The 18634-nt window shown below is 36.8% G+C and overlaps 1 protein-coding gene and 1 pseudogene across 6 annotated transcripts in view; both read right to left on the bottom strand.

Annotated features, from left to right (window-relative positions):
- Positions 1–18634, bottom strand: part of NOL4 (nucleolar protein 4) — a 394246-nt gene that overhangs the window by 325105 nt on the left and 50507 nt on the right. The gene's annotated exons all lie outside the window — the stretch shown is intronic.
- Positions 6327–6384, bottom strand: LOC132504566 (U6atac minor spliceosomal RNA; annotated as a pseudogene).

The following is an 18634-nucleotide window of genomic DNA, read 5'->3' as shown; positions in this document are numbered from 1 at the left end:
CCTCATCAGTAATTACATTAAATGTAAATGGATTAAATACAACAATTAAAAGACAGATACTGGCAAAATGGTTTAACAGAATCATTCAAAAAGACATCTGCAATAGACATACTTCATATTCAGGCACAAACATGCTGAAGGTGAAAGGATGGAAAAAGATATACCATGCAAACAGAAACCAAAAGAGAGGTAAAGAGGCTATATCAATGTTAGACCAAACAGACTTTAAGATAAAAATTATTACTAGAGGCAAAGAATGACACTTTATAATGATAAGATTGACAATCCTTCAAGAATACATAACAATCATTAACATATACATGCTGAACAGAGCCACAAAATACAAGAAGAAAAAACTGACAGAATTAAAGGGTGTAACAGTTCAAAAATAATAGTTGGAGACTTCAGTACTCAACTTTCAATAATGCATCAAACTAGACAGAAGATCAGCAAAGAAATAGACAACTTGAACAACATTATAAACCAACTAAACCAGGAATCCCCAACCCCGGGGCCACAGACCAGTACCGGAACCAGGCCACACATTAGAAGGTGAGCAACGGGTGAGCAAGTGAAGCTTCATCTGTATTTACAGCTGCTCCCCATCATTCTCATTACCACCTAAGCTCCACCTCCTGTAAGATCAGCGGTGGCCTTAGATTCTCATAGGAGCACAAACCCTACTATGAAAGGCACATGCAAGGGATCTAGGTTGCATGCTGCTTATGAGAATCTAATGCCTGATGATCTGAGATGGAGCTGAGGTGGTGATGCTAGGCTGGGGAGCGGCTGCAAATACAGATTATTATTAGCATAGAACTAATGTATGGTCTCTTCACAGAGACCATAGTAAATCAATTGTTTGCAAGCTCATATCAAAACTTTATCAGTGAGTGCCAAGTGACAAGCTGCATCTTATGGAGTAGACTGGACATAAGCAACACACTTTGGGTGTCACTGTGTCCCATCACCCCCAGATAGGACCATCTAGTTGCAGGAAAACAAGGGCTCCCACTGATTCTGCATTATGGTGAGTTGTATAATTATTTCATTATATATTACAGTGTAATAACAATGGAAATAAAGTGCACAATAAGTATAATGCCCTTGAATCATCCCCAAATCATCCCCCCTCAGCTGGTCTGTGGAAAAATTGTCTTCCACAAAACTGGTCCCTGGTGCCAAAAAGTTTGGGGACTACTGAACTAAATCGAACAGGCATCTTTAGAGCCCTCTGCCCAACAACAGCAGAAATACATATTCTTCTCAAGTGCACATGCAACATTCTCCATTATAGGCCATATACTAGCCCCCAAAATAAGTCTCAATAAATTCAAAAGGATTGAAATCATACAAGATATCTTTCTACAACCATGATATAAAGAAATTAGATATCAATAACAAAGAAGTTTGGAAAGCTCACAAATATGTTAGAAATAAAACAACACACTCTTCAATAACCAATGAGTAAATGCTTTGAGATGAAGGAAAACAAAACCATATCAAAATTTAGGGGATACAGAAAAAGAAGTGCTTTGAGGGAGTAAATTTATACAATTTATACCATTTAAATTTATACCATTTATAGTGGTAAAGGCATTTACTACAGTTTAAAAAAGAAAGATCTCAACCTAATTTTCTGTCATAAGAAATTAGAAAAACAGGGCTTCCCTGGTGGCGCAGTGGTTGAGAGTCCACCTGCCGACGCAGGGGACGCAGGTTCGCGCCCCGGTCTGGGAAGATCCCACATGCTGTGGAGCGGCTGGGCCCGTGAGCCATGGCCGCTGAGCCTGTGCATCCAGAGCCTGTGCTCCACAATGGGAGAGGCCACAACAGTGAGAGGCCCACGTACCACACACACAAAAAAAAAAAAACAAAAGCAAGCTAAATGTAAGACATGCAGAAATAGAGTATAGAAAAACGAGAGAAAATCAATGAAAACAAAAATTCATTCATGGAAAATATCAAAAACACTGATAAATCTTTAGCTAGACTAACCAATTACAAAAAGAGAGAAGACTAAAATTACTAAAATAAGGAATTAAAAAGGGAACACTGCTACCAACCTACATAAAAAGGATTACAAGGGGATAAGCTGCTTACAAAAAAATAGATCATATAGATGAAAGTGGACAAATTACTAGAAAAACACAAACAACCAAAACCGACTCAAGAAAAAGTAGAAAATATGAATAGATACAGAACAGAAAGAGAGATTGAATATCAATTTTTTTTTAAGTTACAACAAATATGGGCCCAGGACCATACAGCCTCACTAATGAATTCTACCAAATGTTTAAAGAAGAATTAATACCATCACTTTATATATATTCCTCCAAAAAAAAGAGGAAATACTTCCCAACTGATTCTCTAAGGTCAGTATCACCCTGATACCAAAAGCATGGAATGACATCACAGTAAGACAAAATTACAGATCAGTATCCCTTACCAATACAGATACAAAAATCTCCAACAAAATAATAGCAAGCTAATTTCAGCAGCATATAAAAAATTATATACACAATGACCACATGGGTTAGTCACAGGAATATAAAGCTGATTCAATCTATAAAAATTAATATATAAAGAATATTCTTACAAACCAACTGAAAAACTGATAGGATTAGTAAATGAGTTTAGCAAGGTTGCAGGATACAAGAACAATATATAAAAGTTGTGTTTTATATGCTAGCAATGAAAAATCTGAAAATGAAATTACTAAAACAATTCCCTTTGCAACACCATAGAAAATACTTACGAACAAATTTTCGAGAAGAAATTACTTGAACACTGAAAATTTCAAAATACTGTTGAAATAAAGGAGACTTACACACCTATTTTACACAATATTCCAAAATCAACTCTAAATGGATTAAACACTTGAATGTAAGACCTGAAACCATAAAACTCCTAAAAGAAACATAGGCGGTAAGCTCTGTGACAGTGGTCTTCATAATGATTTATTGGATTCGACACCAAAAACAAAGGCAACAAAAGAAAAAGTAAACAAGTAGGACTATATCAAATTAACAACCTTCTGCACGGTAAAGAAAACCACCAAGAAAATGAAAGGGCAATTTTAAAGTCTGTTTTGTCTAATATGAGAATTGCTACTCCAGCTTTTTTTGATTTCCATTTGCATGGAATCTCTTTTGCCATCCCCTCAATTTTCCATCGTATGTGTCCCTAGGTCTGAAGTGGGTCTCTTGTAGACAGCATATATACGGGTCTTGTTTCTGTATGCATTCAGCCAGTCTATGTCTTTTGGTTGGAGCATTTAATCCATTTACATTTAAGGCAATTTTTGATATGTATGTTCCTATTACCATTTCTTAATTGTTTTGGGTTTGCTATTGTAGGTCTTTTCCTTCTCTTGTGTTTCTTGTCTAGAGAAGTTCCTTTAGCATTTGTTGTAAAGCTGGTTTGGTGGTGCTGAACTCTCTCAGCTTTTGCTTGTCTCTAAAGGTTTTAATTTCTTCATCTAATCTGAATGAGATCCTTGCTGGGTAGACTAGTCTTGGTTGTAGATTTTCACCTTTCATCACTTTAAATATATTGTGCCACTCCCTTTTGGCTTGCAGAGTTTCTACTGAAAGATCAGCTGTTAACCTTATGGGGATTCTCTTGTATGTTATTTGTTGGTTTTTCCTTGTTGCTTTTAATATTTTTTCTTTGTATTTAATTTTTGATAGTTTGATTAATATGTGTCCTGGCGTGTTTCTCCTTGGATTTATCCTGTATGGGACTCTCTGCACTTCCTGGACTTGATTGAGTATTTCCTTTCCCATATTAGGGAAGTTTTCAACTATAATCTCTTCAAATATTTTTGCAGTCCCTTTCTTTTTGTCTTCTTCTGGGACCCCTATAATTCAAATGTTGGTGCATTTAATGTTGTCCCAGAGGTCTCTGAGACTGTCCTCAAATCATTTCATTCTTTTTTCTGCTCTGCAGTAGTTATTTCCACTCTTTTATCTTCCAGGTCACTTATCTGTTCCTCTGCCTTAGTTATTCTCCTATTGATTCCTTCTAGAGAACTTTTAATTTCATTTATTGTGTTGTTCATGATTGTTTGTTTGCTCTTTAGTTCTTTTAGGTCCTTGTTAAATGTTTCTTGTATTTTCTCCATTCTATTTCCAAGATTTTGCATCATGTTTACTATCATTTCTCTGAATTCTTTTTCCGGTAGACTGCCTATTTCCTCTTCATTTATTTGGTCTGGTGGGTTTTTACCTTGCTCCTTCATCTGCTGTGTGCTTCTCTGTCTTCTCATTTTGCTTAATTACTGTGTTTGGGGTCTCCTTTTCACAGGCTGTAGGTTCATAGTTCCCACTGTTTTGGTGTCTGCCCCCAGTGGGTAAGGTTGGTTCAGTGGGTTGTGTAGTCTTCCTGGTGGAGGGGACTGGTGCCTGTGTTCTGGTGGATGAGGCTGAATCTTGTCTTTCTGGTGGGCAGGACCACGTCCGGTGGTGTGTTTTGGGGTGTCTGTGACCTCATTATGATTTTAGGCAGCCTCTCTGCTAATGGGTGAGGTTGTGTTCCTGTCTTGTTAGTTGTTTGGTATAGGGTGTCTAGCACTGTAGCTTGATGGTCATTGGGTGGAGCTGGGTTTTACTCTGAGATGGAGATCACTGGGAGAGCTTTCGCTGTTTGATATTACATAGAACCAGGAGGTCTCCGGTGGACCAATGTTCTGAACTCAGCTCTCCCACCCCAGAGGCTCTGGCCTGACGCTGGCCAGAGCACGAAGACCTTGTGAGCCACACGGCTCAGAAGCAAAGGTAGATAAAAAGAAAGAAAGAAAAAAATAAAATAAAATAAAGTTATTAAAATAAAATTATTAAAAATAAAAAATTTAGGGTTTCCCTGGTGGTGCAGTGGTTGAGAGTCCGCCTGCCGATGCAGGGGACGCGGGTTCATGCCCCGGTCCGGGAAGATCCCACATGCCACGAAGCAGCTGGGCCTGTGAGCCGTGAGCCATGGCCACTGAGCATGCATGTCCGGAGCCTGTGCTCCGCAATGGGAGAGGCCACAACAGTGAGAGGCCCGCGTACTGCAAAATAAAATAAAATAAAATAAAATAATTTAAAAGTAATAAAAAGAAAAGAAAGAAAGCAACCAAAGCAAAAAACAAATCCACCAATGATAACAAGTGCTAAAAACTATCCAAAACAAAACAAAACAAAAGTAAAAAACCATGGACAAACAGAACCATAGGACAAATGGTAAAAGCAAACCTATACAGACAAAATCACACAAAGAAGCATACACATACACACTCACAAAAAGGAAAAAAACAAATATATCTATCTATATATTAAAAAAAAAGGAAGAGAGCCACCAAATCAATAAACAAATCTACCAATGATAATAAACTCTAAATACTAAACTAAGATAAACATAAAACCAGCAACAAATTAGATGCAGAAAGCAAACCCCAAGTCTACAGTTGCTCCCAATGTCCACTGCCTCAATTTTGGGATGATTCAATGTCTATTCAGGTATTCCACTGATATAGGGTACGTCTAGTTGATTGTGGAGATTTAATCTGATGATCCTAAGGCTGCTGGGAGAAATTTCCCTTTCTCTTTGTTTGCACAGCTCCTGGGGTTCAGCTTTGGATTTGGCCCTGCCTCTGCATGTAGCTCGCTTGAGGGCATCTGTTCTTCGCTCAGACAGGATGGGGTTAAAGCAACAGCTGATTAGGGGGCTCTGGCTCACTCAGACTGGGGGTAGGGAGGGGTATGGAATGTGGGCCAAGCCTGAGGCAGCAGAGGTCAGCATGACATTGCAACAGCCTGAGGTGCACCGTGTGCTCTCCAGGGGAAGTTGTCCATGGATCATGGGACCCTGGCAGTGGCAGGCTGCACAGGCTCCCAGGAGGCAGGGTGTGGATAGTGACCTGTGCTTGCACACACAGGCTACTTGGTGACTGTAGCAGCAGTGTTAGCATTTTGTGCCTGTCTCTGGCACCCACGCTGATAGCTGCGGCTCGCACCAGTCTCTGGCACTCATCTAGGTGGTACTCTGAATCCCCTCTCCTCGCGCACCCAGTAACAATGGTCTCTTGCCTCTTTGGCAGTTCCAGACTTTTTCCTGGACTCCCTCCTGGCTAGCTGTGGTGCATTAGCCCCCTTCAGGCTGTGTTCATGCAGCCAACCCCAGTCCTCTCCCTGGGATTTGACTTCTGAAGCCAGAGACTCGGCTCCCAGCCCCCACCCGCCCCAGCGGGCAGGCAGACAAGCCTCTCAGGCTGGTGAGTGCTGGTCGGCACCAACCCTCTGTCCAGGAATGTCTCCGCTTTGCCCTCTGCATCCCTGTTGCTGTGCAAGCCCTCTTCCATCCTTGTCGAGGGGACTGCTAACCTTTTCTCCTTTTATACAACACCCATGTTCACTGTATTATTCACAATAGCCAAGATATGCAAACAACTTTGTCCATCAATGGATGAACACATAATGAAAATGTGATATATATATATACACATACATATATATATATATACATATATATATATATATATATATATAATGGAATACTATTCAGCCCTGAGAAAGGAGGAAATAGTACAATTTGCAACAACACTGATGGACCTTGAGGGCATTATGCTAAGTGAAATAAGCCCTACAGAAAAAGACAAAAACCTCATGGTATCATATGTGGAATCTAAAAAGATAGTCAAAAATCATAGAAACAGAGAGTAGAAAAGTGGTTGGCAGGGAGGCTGCATAAAGGGTACAAACTTTCAGCTATAATATGAATAAGATCTGAAGATCTAATGCAAAACATGGTGACTACAGTTGATGACACTGTACCATATCATTGAAATTTGCTAAGAGAATAGAACTTAAATTTTTTCACCAAAAAAAAAGAGAAAGCTGATGTATGTGTTAATTATCTAGATGGGAAGAATCTTCTCATCATGTATATCCAATCACCACAGTGTACACTCTAAGTATCTTACAATTTTATATGTCAATTTACCTCATAAAGCTGATTTTAAAAAATACAAATAAATAGACATCCCAAGTTCCAAGATTAGAAGACTTAATATTGGTATGATACCAATATTCCCCAAATTAATCTACAGATTCAACACAATTATATCAAAATTCCAACTCCTTTTTTTAAGAGGTACAAACTATTATGTATAAAATAAGCTACAAGGATATATTGTACAACATGGGGAATATAGCTAATATTTTATAATAACTATAAATGGATTATAACCTTGAAAAAGTGTTAATCACTATATTGTACACCTGTAACTTATATAATATTGTACATCAACTATACTTCAACAAAAAAATAAAAGGTTAAAAAAAAGAAACTGGCAAGTTGATCCTAAAATTCATTGGTGATGCAAGACTCAGAAAAACGAAACCCATCTACAAAAAAGAAAGTTAGAGAAGTCACTCTTCTTGATGTCAAGACATACTACAAAAGTGCAATAATCAAGACAGCATGCTACTACCATAAAGATAGACATATAGATCAATGGAGTAGAATTGAGCACTCATAAGTAAATCATACATCCATAGTCACATGGTTTTTGACAAGGTTGCCCAGACAATTCAATAAAGCAAAGAATAGTTTTTGACAAATGGTGCTAGGACAACTGGATATGCATGTGCAAAAGACTGAACTGGATGCCTCTCTCATACCATATCCAAAATGTAACTCAAAATGAATCAATAACCTAAATGTTAGAGCTAAAGTTATAATATTCTTAGAAGAAAACATAGGTGCAAATCTTTATCACCCTGCTTTAGGTGACGATTTATTAATATGACACCTACAGCATAATCAACCAAAGAAAAGAGAGATAATTTGGACTGTATCAAAACTAAAAATTTTACGTATTAAGAACACTATCAAAGAAGTGAAAATCCAAATCACAGAGTGGAAGAAAATATTTGCTCATAATATACTGGATAAGGATATAGTTCCAGAATATATAAAGAAGTCTTAACAGTTCTACAATAAACAGGCAACACGATTTTTAAATGGGCAAAGAACTTGAATAGACATTTCCCTAGAGAAGATATATTGTATAAATGGTCAATAAGCACATGAAATGATGCTCAACATGATTAGTCATTTAGATAAATGCAAACCACAAGATGATACTATTCCATATCCACTAGGATGACTATAATTTTTAAAAATGGGAAATAGCAAGTGTTGGTTAACATGTGGAGAATTTGGAAACCTCAAACGTTGCTGTGTGAATTTAAATGGTAAAGCTATTTTGAAAACAGCTTGGCAGTTCCTAAAATAGTTAGAGTTACCATATGACCCAGGAATTCCCCTCCTGGGTATAAAACAAAGAGAATTGAATAATATGTCCACACAAAATTTTGTACACAAACGTTCATAGCAGGATTATTCATGATAGCCAAAAGTAGAAACTACTCAAAGTATCAATCAACTAAAGAATGTATAAACAAAATTTGGCATATTCATACAATGGAATATTACTCATACATAAAAAGAAATGATGTACTAATTCATGCTATGTCATGGTTGAATTTTGAAAACATTACACTAAGTGGAAGAAGGCTGACATAAAGGCCACATATTGTATCACTCCATTTATATAAAATTTCCAGGATAGGCAAATCCATTGAGATAATTAAGTTGATTAGTCTTCAGGGGCTAGGAGGAGGGAGAAATGAAGAGTGAATGCTAATGGATATGAGCAATTATTTTCAGGATGATGAATATATTCTGCAATTATGTAGTGGTGACGGTTGCACAGCCTGGTGAATATACTTAAAACCACTAAATTGTTCATGTTAAAAGGGTGAATTTTATGGTACATAAATTATATCAGTAAAATAGCAATACAAAAATACATTTGTGAATGGTTTCATATCTTCCCCAATTTATTGTAAACTGAGTGCAGAAAGAATAAAGTGTGGAAAGCAACACACCAAAATGTTTAACAGTGACAATTTTGGGGTGGTGGGATTAAGGGTTATTTTTTAAATTTAACTTCCTCTTTCTCATATTTTTAAATAATTCAATTAACCTTATAATCCTAATAAAGTGAATTTGATAGAAAACAATAGACATCCATTAGCTGAAAAGCACATAAAATTTAACCCACCCCTCATACTTTATTAACTCAAAATGGATCATATAATAAATGTAAAATGTAAAACTATAAAATGTCTTACTAGAAAACAAAGGAGAATCCCATGACTAGGTAGAATTTGATCCAGGTATGCAAGGTTGGTTAATCAACTAAGGTAATCCATCATGTCAACAAACTTTTAAAAAAGAAAAAAAAAAAATCACATGATCATATCAATAGATGCAGAAAAAGCTTTTGACAAAAACCAGTACAAATTAATGGTAAAAACTTTCAGTAAACTAGGAATAGAGAGGAGCTTTCTCAACTTGACAAAGACTATTTACAAAAAAACTACAGCTAATGTCATATTTAATGGTGAGAAACTCAAAGCTTTCCCACTGAGAACAAGTACAAGGTAAGGATTTTCCCCCCTCACCACTCCTTTAAACATTGTACCGGAAGTCCTTGCTAATGCTATAAAAGGCAATGAAAGATATACAGATTGGGAAGGAAGACATAAAACTGTCTTTGTTCACAGATGACATGATCATCTGTGTAGAAAATCTAAAAGAATCAACAACAACAACAATAAAAACTCCTGGGATTTATAAGCAGTTATAACAAGGGTGCAGGATAAAAGGCTAAATATGCAAAAGTCAACTGATTTTCCATATACTAGCAATGAACAAGTGGATTTGAAATAAAAACAATATCATTTACATTAGCACCAAAAAATAAAATACTTAGATATAAACCTAACAAAATATGTACATGATCTATCCAAGGAAAACTACAAAACTCTGGTGAATAAAATAAAAGAAGAACTATATAAATGGAGAGATATTCTATGTTCCTGGATAGCAAGACTCAGTATTGTCAAGATGTCAGTTCTTCCCAACTTGATCTATGGATTCAAGGCACATCCAGTCAAAATCCCAGCAAATTATTTTATGGATAGCAACAAATTGTTTTAAAGTTTGTGGGAAGAGGCAAATGAGCAAGAAGAGCCAACACAACATTGAAGGAGAAAAACAAAGTTGGAGGAATGACACTACCTGATTTCAAGACTTACTATAAAGCTGAAATAATCAAAACATTGTGCTATTGGTAAAAGAATAGACAAACAGAACAATGGAACATAATATAGAGCCCAGAAATACATCCCCATAAATATACCTAACTGATCTTTGGCAAAAGGGCAAAAGTACTAAAATGGAGAACAGACAGTCTTTTTAACAAATGGTGCTGGAACAATTGGACTTTCACATGACGAATCTAGACACAGATCATACACTCTTCACAAAAATTAATTCCAAATTGATCACAGACCTAAATGTAAAATGCAAAGCTATGAAATTCCTAGGAGAAAACCTAGATGGCTTCTGGTATGATGATGCCTTTTTAGATACACCACCACTGGCAGAATCCATGAAGGAAATAATTTATAAACTGGGCTACATTAAGATTTAAAACTTCTTCTCTGCAAAAGAAAATATCAAGAGCATTATAAGCTAAGCCACAGATTGAGAGAAAAGATTTGCAACAGACACATCTGATACAGGACTATTATCCAAAATATACAAAGAACTCTTAAAACTCAACAATAAGAAAAACAACAACTCGATTAAATCATGAGCCAATACCTTAACAGACACCTCACCTAAGAAGATATACTGATGGCAAACAAGCGTATGAAAAGATGCTCTGCATCGTATGTCATCAGGGAAATGCAAACTGAAACAATGAGATACAACTCTACACCTATTAGAATGGCCAAGATCAGAATAATGACGACATCAAATGCTGGCAAGGATACGGAACAACAGAAGCCCTCATTCATCGCTTATAGGAATGCAAAATGGTACAGCCATCTTGGAAGACAGTTTGGCTTTTTCTTACAAAACTAAACGTACTCTTACCTATGATCCAGCAGTAGTACTCCTTGATGTGTACCCATAGGAGTGAAAAATTATGCCCCCACAAAAACACTGTGTGTGGACGTTAATAGATTTGTCCATAATTGCCAAAACTTGGAACCAAGCAAGCTGTCCTTCAGTAGGTGAATGAATAAATAAACTGTGGTACACCAGACAATGAAATACATTCAGCACTAAAAAGGCATGAGCTATCAAGCCGTGAAAAGACATCAGCAGGGGTTAGGGAGTTTAAATGCATATTACTAAGTGAAAGAAGCCAATCTGAAAAGGCTACATACTGTATGATTCCAACCATATGACTTTCTGGAAAAGGCAAAACTATGTACACAATAAAAAGATCAGTGGATGTCAGGGGTTGCGGGAGAGAGATGAATAGAGCAGTGGAAATACTCTGCATGATATTATAATGATGGATATTTGTCATTATACATTTGTCCAAACCCACAGAATGTACAACTCCTAAGTTAAATTATGGACCTTGGGCGATTATGAGGTGTCAATGTAGGTTCACCCCTGGTAAACATTTTTTAAGGACCAAACTGGGGAGTGATACTGATAATGTGGGAGGCTATGAATGTATGGAGGTAGAGAGTAAGTCTTAAAAAAGAGCATATCTGTTCAACCTTAGTTTAAGCAGAGTCCTTCAGCATGATACCAAAATATGATCCATGGAAGAAAAACTGATAAATTAGATATACCAAAATAGAAAATACCTGTTCTGTAAAAGATACGGTTTAAAATGTGTAAAGACAAGACACAGACAGGGAGAAAATATTTGCAAATCACATTTTTTTTTTTTTTTTTTTTTTTTTTTGCGGTACGCGGGCCTCTCACTGCTGCGGCCTCCCCCGTCGCAGAGCACAGGCTCTGGACGCGCAGGCTCAGCGGCCATGGCTCACGGGCCCAGCCACTCCGCAGCATGTGGGATCCTCTCGGACCGGGGCACGAACCCACGTCCCCTGCATCAGCAGGTGGACTCCCAACCACTGCGCCACCATGGAAGCCCCTGCAAATCACATTTTTGACAAAATACTTGGATCTAGGATATACAGTCAACTCTCAAAAACTCAATAATAAGCAAACAAATATCCCAAATTAATAAATGAGTAATGAGCAACCTAAGTGTCCATCGACAGATGAATGGATAAAGAAGATGTGGCACATATATACAATGAAACATTATTCAGCCATAAAAAGAAACGAAATTGAGTTATTTGTAGCGAGGTAGATGGACCTAGAGACTGTCATACAGAGTGAAATAAGTCAGAGACAGAAAAACAAATACCATATGCTAATGCATATATATGGAAACCAAAAAAAAAAAGGTCTGAAGAACCTAGGGGCAGGACAGGAATAAAGACACAGATGTAGAGAATGGACTTGAGGACACAGGGAGGGGAAGGGTAGGCTGGGACGAAGTGAGAGAGTGGCATGGACATATATACACTACCAAATGTAAAACAGATAGCTAGTGGGAAGCAGCCGCATATCACAGGGAGATCAGTTCGGTGCTTTGTGACCACCTGGAGGGGTGGGATAGGGAGAGTGGGAGGGAGACACAAGAGGGAGGGGATATGGCGATATATGTAAATGTATAGCTGATTTACTTTGTTATAAAGCAGCAACTAACACACCAGTGTAAAGCAATTATACTCCAATAAAGATGTTAAAAAATAAAAAATAAATAAATGAGTAATGATCTAAACAAACACTTCATCAAAGAATATATGTGGATTCAAGGAAACATAGGAAAAGATGCTCAATACCACTACTCATTAGGACAAAGGAAAGTAAAACTACAATGAGATACTACTACATAGCTATTAGAATAACAACAACAACAAAAATCCTGACAACATCAAGTATTAGGAGTGGAGCAACTGGCACTCTATACTTTGCTAGCAGGAATGCAAATGGTACTGTCACTTTGGAAAACAGTTTGTCAATGTCTTATAAAAGTAAACATACATCTATCATATAACATTGCATTCGCATTCCTAGATACTTATCCAAGAGATAAAAACGTATTCACACCAAAACCTGTACGCAAATGTTTACAGCAACTGTATTCATAATCACCCAAAGTGGAAACCACTCAGATTTCCTTCAATAAAGTAAATGGATAAATTATGGTATATTCACTCAAAGAAATAGTACTCAGAGATTTCTAGGAACAAAGTATTGATTCACACACCATGGATAAGTCTCAATTTCATTTTGCTAAATGAAAGAACCAGAGCCAAAAGTCTACATGTCGTGTGAGGCCACTCATATGATATCATGTAAAAGGCAAAACTACAGGGACAGGGAATGGACCAGTTGTTGCCAGGTGTAGGGGGTGGGGACAGGAGTTGTTTAAAAAGGGAAAGAATGAGGGCGTTTCAGGTGTAATGGAACCATTCTATTTTATGGTTGTGGTGGTGGTTACATAACTCTATGCCTTTGTCAAAACCCAAAGAACTGCATGTAATAAAGAGAATGTTACTCTATGTGAGTAAAATATACAAATAAAAATGAATAAATAATATCTTAGAAGAAAAACAAAATAAGCAATTGGTAAAAGATGAAAAGCATTAAATAATTGTAATCACGCAAAGGAACTCTATCTCAATTCATATACAAGCACATAAGCTTATGTATACATACTAGGCCTGGAGAGAAAAGTAATTTTTGTCTAAACGTTGAACATATTAGCCCTGCCAAGGAATTTAAAGCTTCAACTGAGCTCTTTTAACTGCAAAGAGAAATTCAGAGCTAATTTGAGTAAGTGCTGAATTGTTATGAATAAGAAAATAATTTACATTGTTACTATTATTGTTACCATGACAATGTTATAATATACAAATTATATATTAAGTATATACAGTATATACATAAATATTATATATAATAGCACATTATAATTATGTTTCTAAGAAAGATGTATCAATAAAAAAGATAGAAGATGGGCAAGTAACCAAAAGAGGAATCGAAGAGCACTTATAAGAGGATAACTGACACTTAAGAGTTGCTTGAATTACTATGACACTTCCCCCAAATAATGGTAAACTCTACAACAAAGACAGCGAACATGGAGTGGGGCAGGTGCTACTCAAGGAAGGGACTGAGTTTCACGTTTGAGTGACATCAGTCTGATGATAAAGGAAGAGCCACTAGGGACAGAATAAATAGCAAGAAATCTGAGGAGACAGGGATTCAGATCCAAAGGTGACGTGGAAATAAAAATCCCCTCATTAATTCACAGAAATTTGTGGGAGAGCATTTGACTTTTCAAATTTCATAATGGAGGGAGGCTCAAACCAATCTCTTAGGAGAAGGGAATCTCTAGTTGGCCTATGGGTTACATATGGGATACCTGGGAGCAATCAAACTGTTCACTGTCAAATAACTTACAAAAATAAACCACTAGAAATCAAGTGTTTGTATAAATCAAGAAGTGAAGAAGACATATAAGCAATAAATTGGTGAAATTGAAATTGGAGAAACCAGAAGTTAGTATTCAAAGGTAGTAAGTAGAAACTTCTATGAAGCTTATACAGTACCCTAGATTAGGGGTTCAAAATTTTCTTACTCTCCTGTCACCCACTCTCTCACTACACTCACTCTCTATTTTGTCCCTAGTTAAGACTTTCGGTTACCTCACACTCTCTTATCTTCCCAATTATCAGTCCACTTTTCAGTTTCACTTGCCTCCTTACCCTAGGCCCCCATAGGCAACCATTAAAACACAATGTCTATCTTAAAATCTGGATAATTCTGTCAAGAACTGTGAAGGATCTGAGATTTTCCCCTACTTGCAAGCTAATTCAGCCTGCCACAGTTTCATGGATGGTGGCAGAAGACACAAGACTCCTGCATTAGTGACAAAGGGCCACTGGCCATTATAGGAATAGTAGTAGCCAGAGTACCAACACTTGCATCAGTTCCCCAAGTTACAAGACTCACAGAGCAACAAGAAAAAGGCCAGTTGTCACCTGCACACATAGTGGGATACATACAGGAAAGAAATCCCGAGCTCAGGAAACCTGAATCTTTTATAATGGGTAGTAAGTCAGCCTAGACCTCGCCCTGGAGGAAGATACCATCTTTATTATACTGAACAGTCAGCAAACCCACCCTTTTCCCCAAGGGGAGACATTATCTTTTTTGTCCAAGCCTGTTCACTCTACAAATATCCTTTAGAGACAGTTCCAAACAAAGGCAGTCAGTGCCTCTACTCACAAGACATGCAGGAATGCTAGCAGCCTTCCAACAGTCCCCAAATTTTCTCTCTTGGTTTGGGGGTCTTATATTTACTCTAGAAATTTATTAAATCACACCCTACAGCATCCTTTATGAAAAAGAATTTCAGGTGGTCCTCACAGACACTCACCTTTATCATTTTCATCTTTTGTCTATACTAGAGATGTCTGATTGCTCACCTCCGATTCGCAGAGAACCAATGATAATCTGCAAAGGATGTCCTCTAAACCCTTACCACATAACTGTCCCTAACTGGACCAAAGTCTCTCTTCCCAAGAAATTGCACTTGAAACAAAAGACTGAGGCAGCCAACACGGTGCCATGTGCAAACTGAAGACACAGAAGATAACTAGCAAAGTCTTACTTTCTAAAAAAGGTAATCTTTAGAGAGCAGAATGGAACAGTCATGCAGTGGGAAGCATTTCCAAGCCACCAGGCAATCCCACAAAGGGGAAGAAAAACAAGCTTTCTTGCTCCAATGAGGCCCAGCTCTATTATCTTCGACTGTGCTCCACGATAATTTCTTGTTTCCCGTGAAGTTCCCTACAATACCCCCAAGTAGTTTTACATTTTCTTTAACTTTTTAATGTAGGTTTATAGTCTGCACCTATCAATTCTTGAATAACCCTTAAATACAATTTACCTTCCTAAGATCATCAAGCCACTCAAATCGTGGCCCAATCTCCTTCTTCACTAAGGAGATAAAGGTAATTGTCATGAGCACCTCTTACTCTACCTCAAAAGACCTATAATATCATCTATCTATCTAGAACATATACATGATAGCAATTTTTACTTTACACTGTATGCCTAATATGATGTGACAACCAGCAGTCATTTGATCAAAGAAATTATTTTCCCCTTTGTGTTAAATAGGCTTATAACTAGCTTTACAACATGATCAGAAATAAGCATGTTTGTTTTGGCAAAGATATCTTCAGCTCTGAAAAATGTCACTTTACTTTTAGAATCTTTTTAGCCTTTCATGACAAAAACTGATCCATTTTATTACAAAAAGTGTTATTTTACTCTTTCCCCGAAAGACAGTTTTGACTGCTTTACAAAGAGATCGTTATGCTTCCTTTTTTTGGAAATTTAAGCGAAAACTTTCATGATGTCAAGCATTGTTTGATAGTTTCATTATTGCCAGGGTGCCAGGGAAAGAGGGTAAGTAGATACACAGTCAAAATCCAATTTTCAGATGTTTATCATCATATTTTCTATGTAACTCTTCTTTTTGGGCTGCTTGGTGGAAATAATACACTTGTAAATCCACTTATTTTCTCTTCTGTTTACTTTACTGTGAGTTACATTAGTCTCATACTTTGACAAATCATCTTATTTCCCTGCTCCACTTTTGTGAATTCGGTATATAACTCAATAAAATAATATGCAAATTTCACAAATATAAACAATAGCATGAAAGCACCTGACCTTCTCCTTGCTAACCGAATGTTAGCGAAGACCAAGTGAGCAATATTTCCCTCACAGTACCTGAGCAACCAAGGATATAATAGTCATGAACCATTATGGAGAATGCAATTGAGAGTGTATTGAGAAAGTAATCTGATGATGATATCATAATTAATCCTGCATTTCATATTTATTAAAGCTATTTCAAGCAATGTTTCATCTTTTTTCCCCTCTGGACCATTTGATACTCAGCCAGATCGTAAAGTAGGTCAAAGATTTTGCTTTGAGAAACAGTCATCGGTTAGCTACCTGAAGGCAAAGATTTTCACCCATTCCTTTGACTACCACACACCTAGACCAGCAGAGAACTAATATATGCCTAATAAAAGGTCACAGTCCTTAATGTGTATATTTCAAATTTTGTCCTTTCCCTTCCTTTGCCTTAACATCCTTTTGACTCCAAGGAGACAACTTTTGTAAGCATGACTTTTCAATCCAGTTTGGCCTCTCTGAATTTCTAACCCTTATTGCTACTTCCCTGCTGGAAAATTTCCACTTATGTGGTAAAAATTATCAAGTTTAATATTTCCAAAACAAACTCATCACTATGTACTACATAACATAAAAAGCGCCTCACATTTCCCCCTGCCACTTGTCACATTATTCCATTAGTAATCGAGGCTCACCTTCTCAGCTTTTTATTTCCTCTTTCTCCCATATCTACTGTCAATATTAAAGCCTTATTATCCTTTTAAAACTTGTTTATTTTATTTATAGTTAGGTTTAAATTACAACTGTAATATGGACTTATTTGAAGAGCTAATACAATCCAAACCTGCATAATAAAAGAGTTGATAGTTCAACCCCAACATCCATGTCCTGCCCCTTCTACACAATCAGGGTTTCAAGATTGTTACGGCACAATGACTATTTTTACTTAATTGATACCCAAATTCATGCCAAGCCTCTTTCCAGTTCTACTGCAACTACCGTAACTCACGTCTGCTCTATCAAAATGACCATTTTTCATGTTTGAGTCTTTCCACTTCGTCCATAATCTATTCTGCTCACTTCCAACATATAGATCTTAAGATCATGTTCTATTTTGCCACTCTCTAACATAATAAAACAAAAACAGCAACAAAAAACACAGCCAGCTGAATAAAGTCTAAACTCCTTATTTTAACATTCAAGGATCTTCTATAGTTGCCAAGGCATAAAATAACAAAAATTTGGATTAGGAATTAAGTGAACAAACTTATCCATTACTAATTGTGTTACTCTAGGATAACACAATTAGTAATGTGTATGATTACACATTCTATTCTAAGTCTCCTTCTTTCCCTATAGAATGAAAAATGAGTATATCAAACAAACATTCTAGCTAACTTTAAAATTATACAAGTCTATCTTTCAAATCTTAGCTTTCATTATTCCACTAAGTGTTCTCTACTTTTCAGTCCAATGAAACTACAGTTGACCCTTGAACATGGGTTTGAACTGTGTGGGTCCACTTACAGGTTAAATTTTTCAATAAATATGCAAAAATGTACATGTACAACATAGTGTGCAAAACTTTTATTGAAGCAGATAGCCTATCCTTACAAACACATAGGGTGAGTGACATTTAATGTAAAGTTAATAATGTGTTATTTTTCTGTTTCATAACTTTGCTTTCAAATAATTACATTACTGTATGGTATGCTTCTCTCTCGTAATTGGAGAAACTTCATATCAGCCTATCATCACAGGTAAGGGAGTTTTTTTAATGTAATGATGTTTCCAATACTGTACTATGAATATGACTGAAACATTGCATGCTATAAAAATTGATAATGATTCATTCATTAGTGTACAGGATAGGCTACTGTGAAGCAATCATATGTATTACACTAGGCTACCATAAAACAATCATAGTTCTGCCCCTTCATTACCAATGCATGAATCGTTATACCTGTAAATAAAT

This window comes from Lagenorhynchus albirostris, chromosome 14 (assembly GCF_949774975.1).
Source record: "Lagenorhynchus albirostris chromosome 14, mLagAlb1.1, whole genome shotgun sequence".
NCBI lineage: Eukaryota > Metazoa > Chordata > Mammalia > Artiodactyla > Delphinidae > Lagenorhynchus > Lagenorhynchus albirostris.
This window is presented reverse-complemented; position numbering and strand designations above follow the sequence as displayed.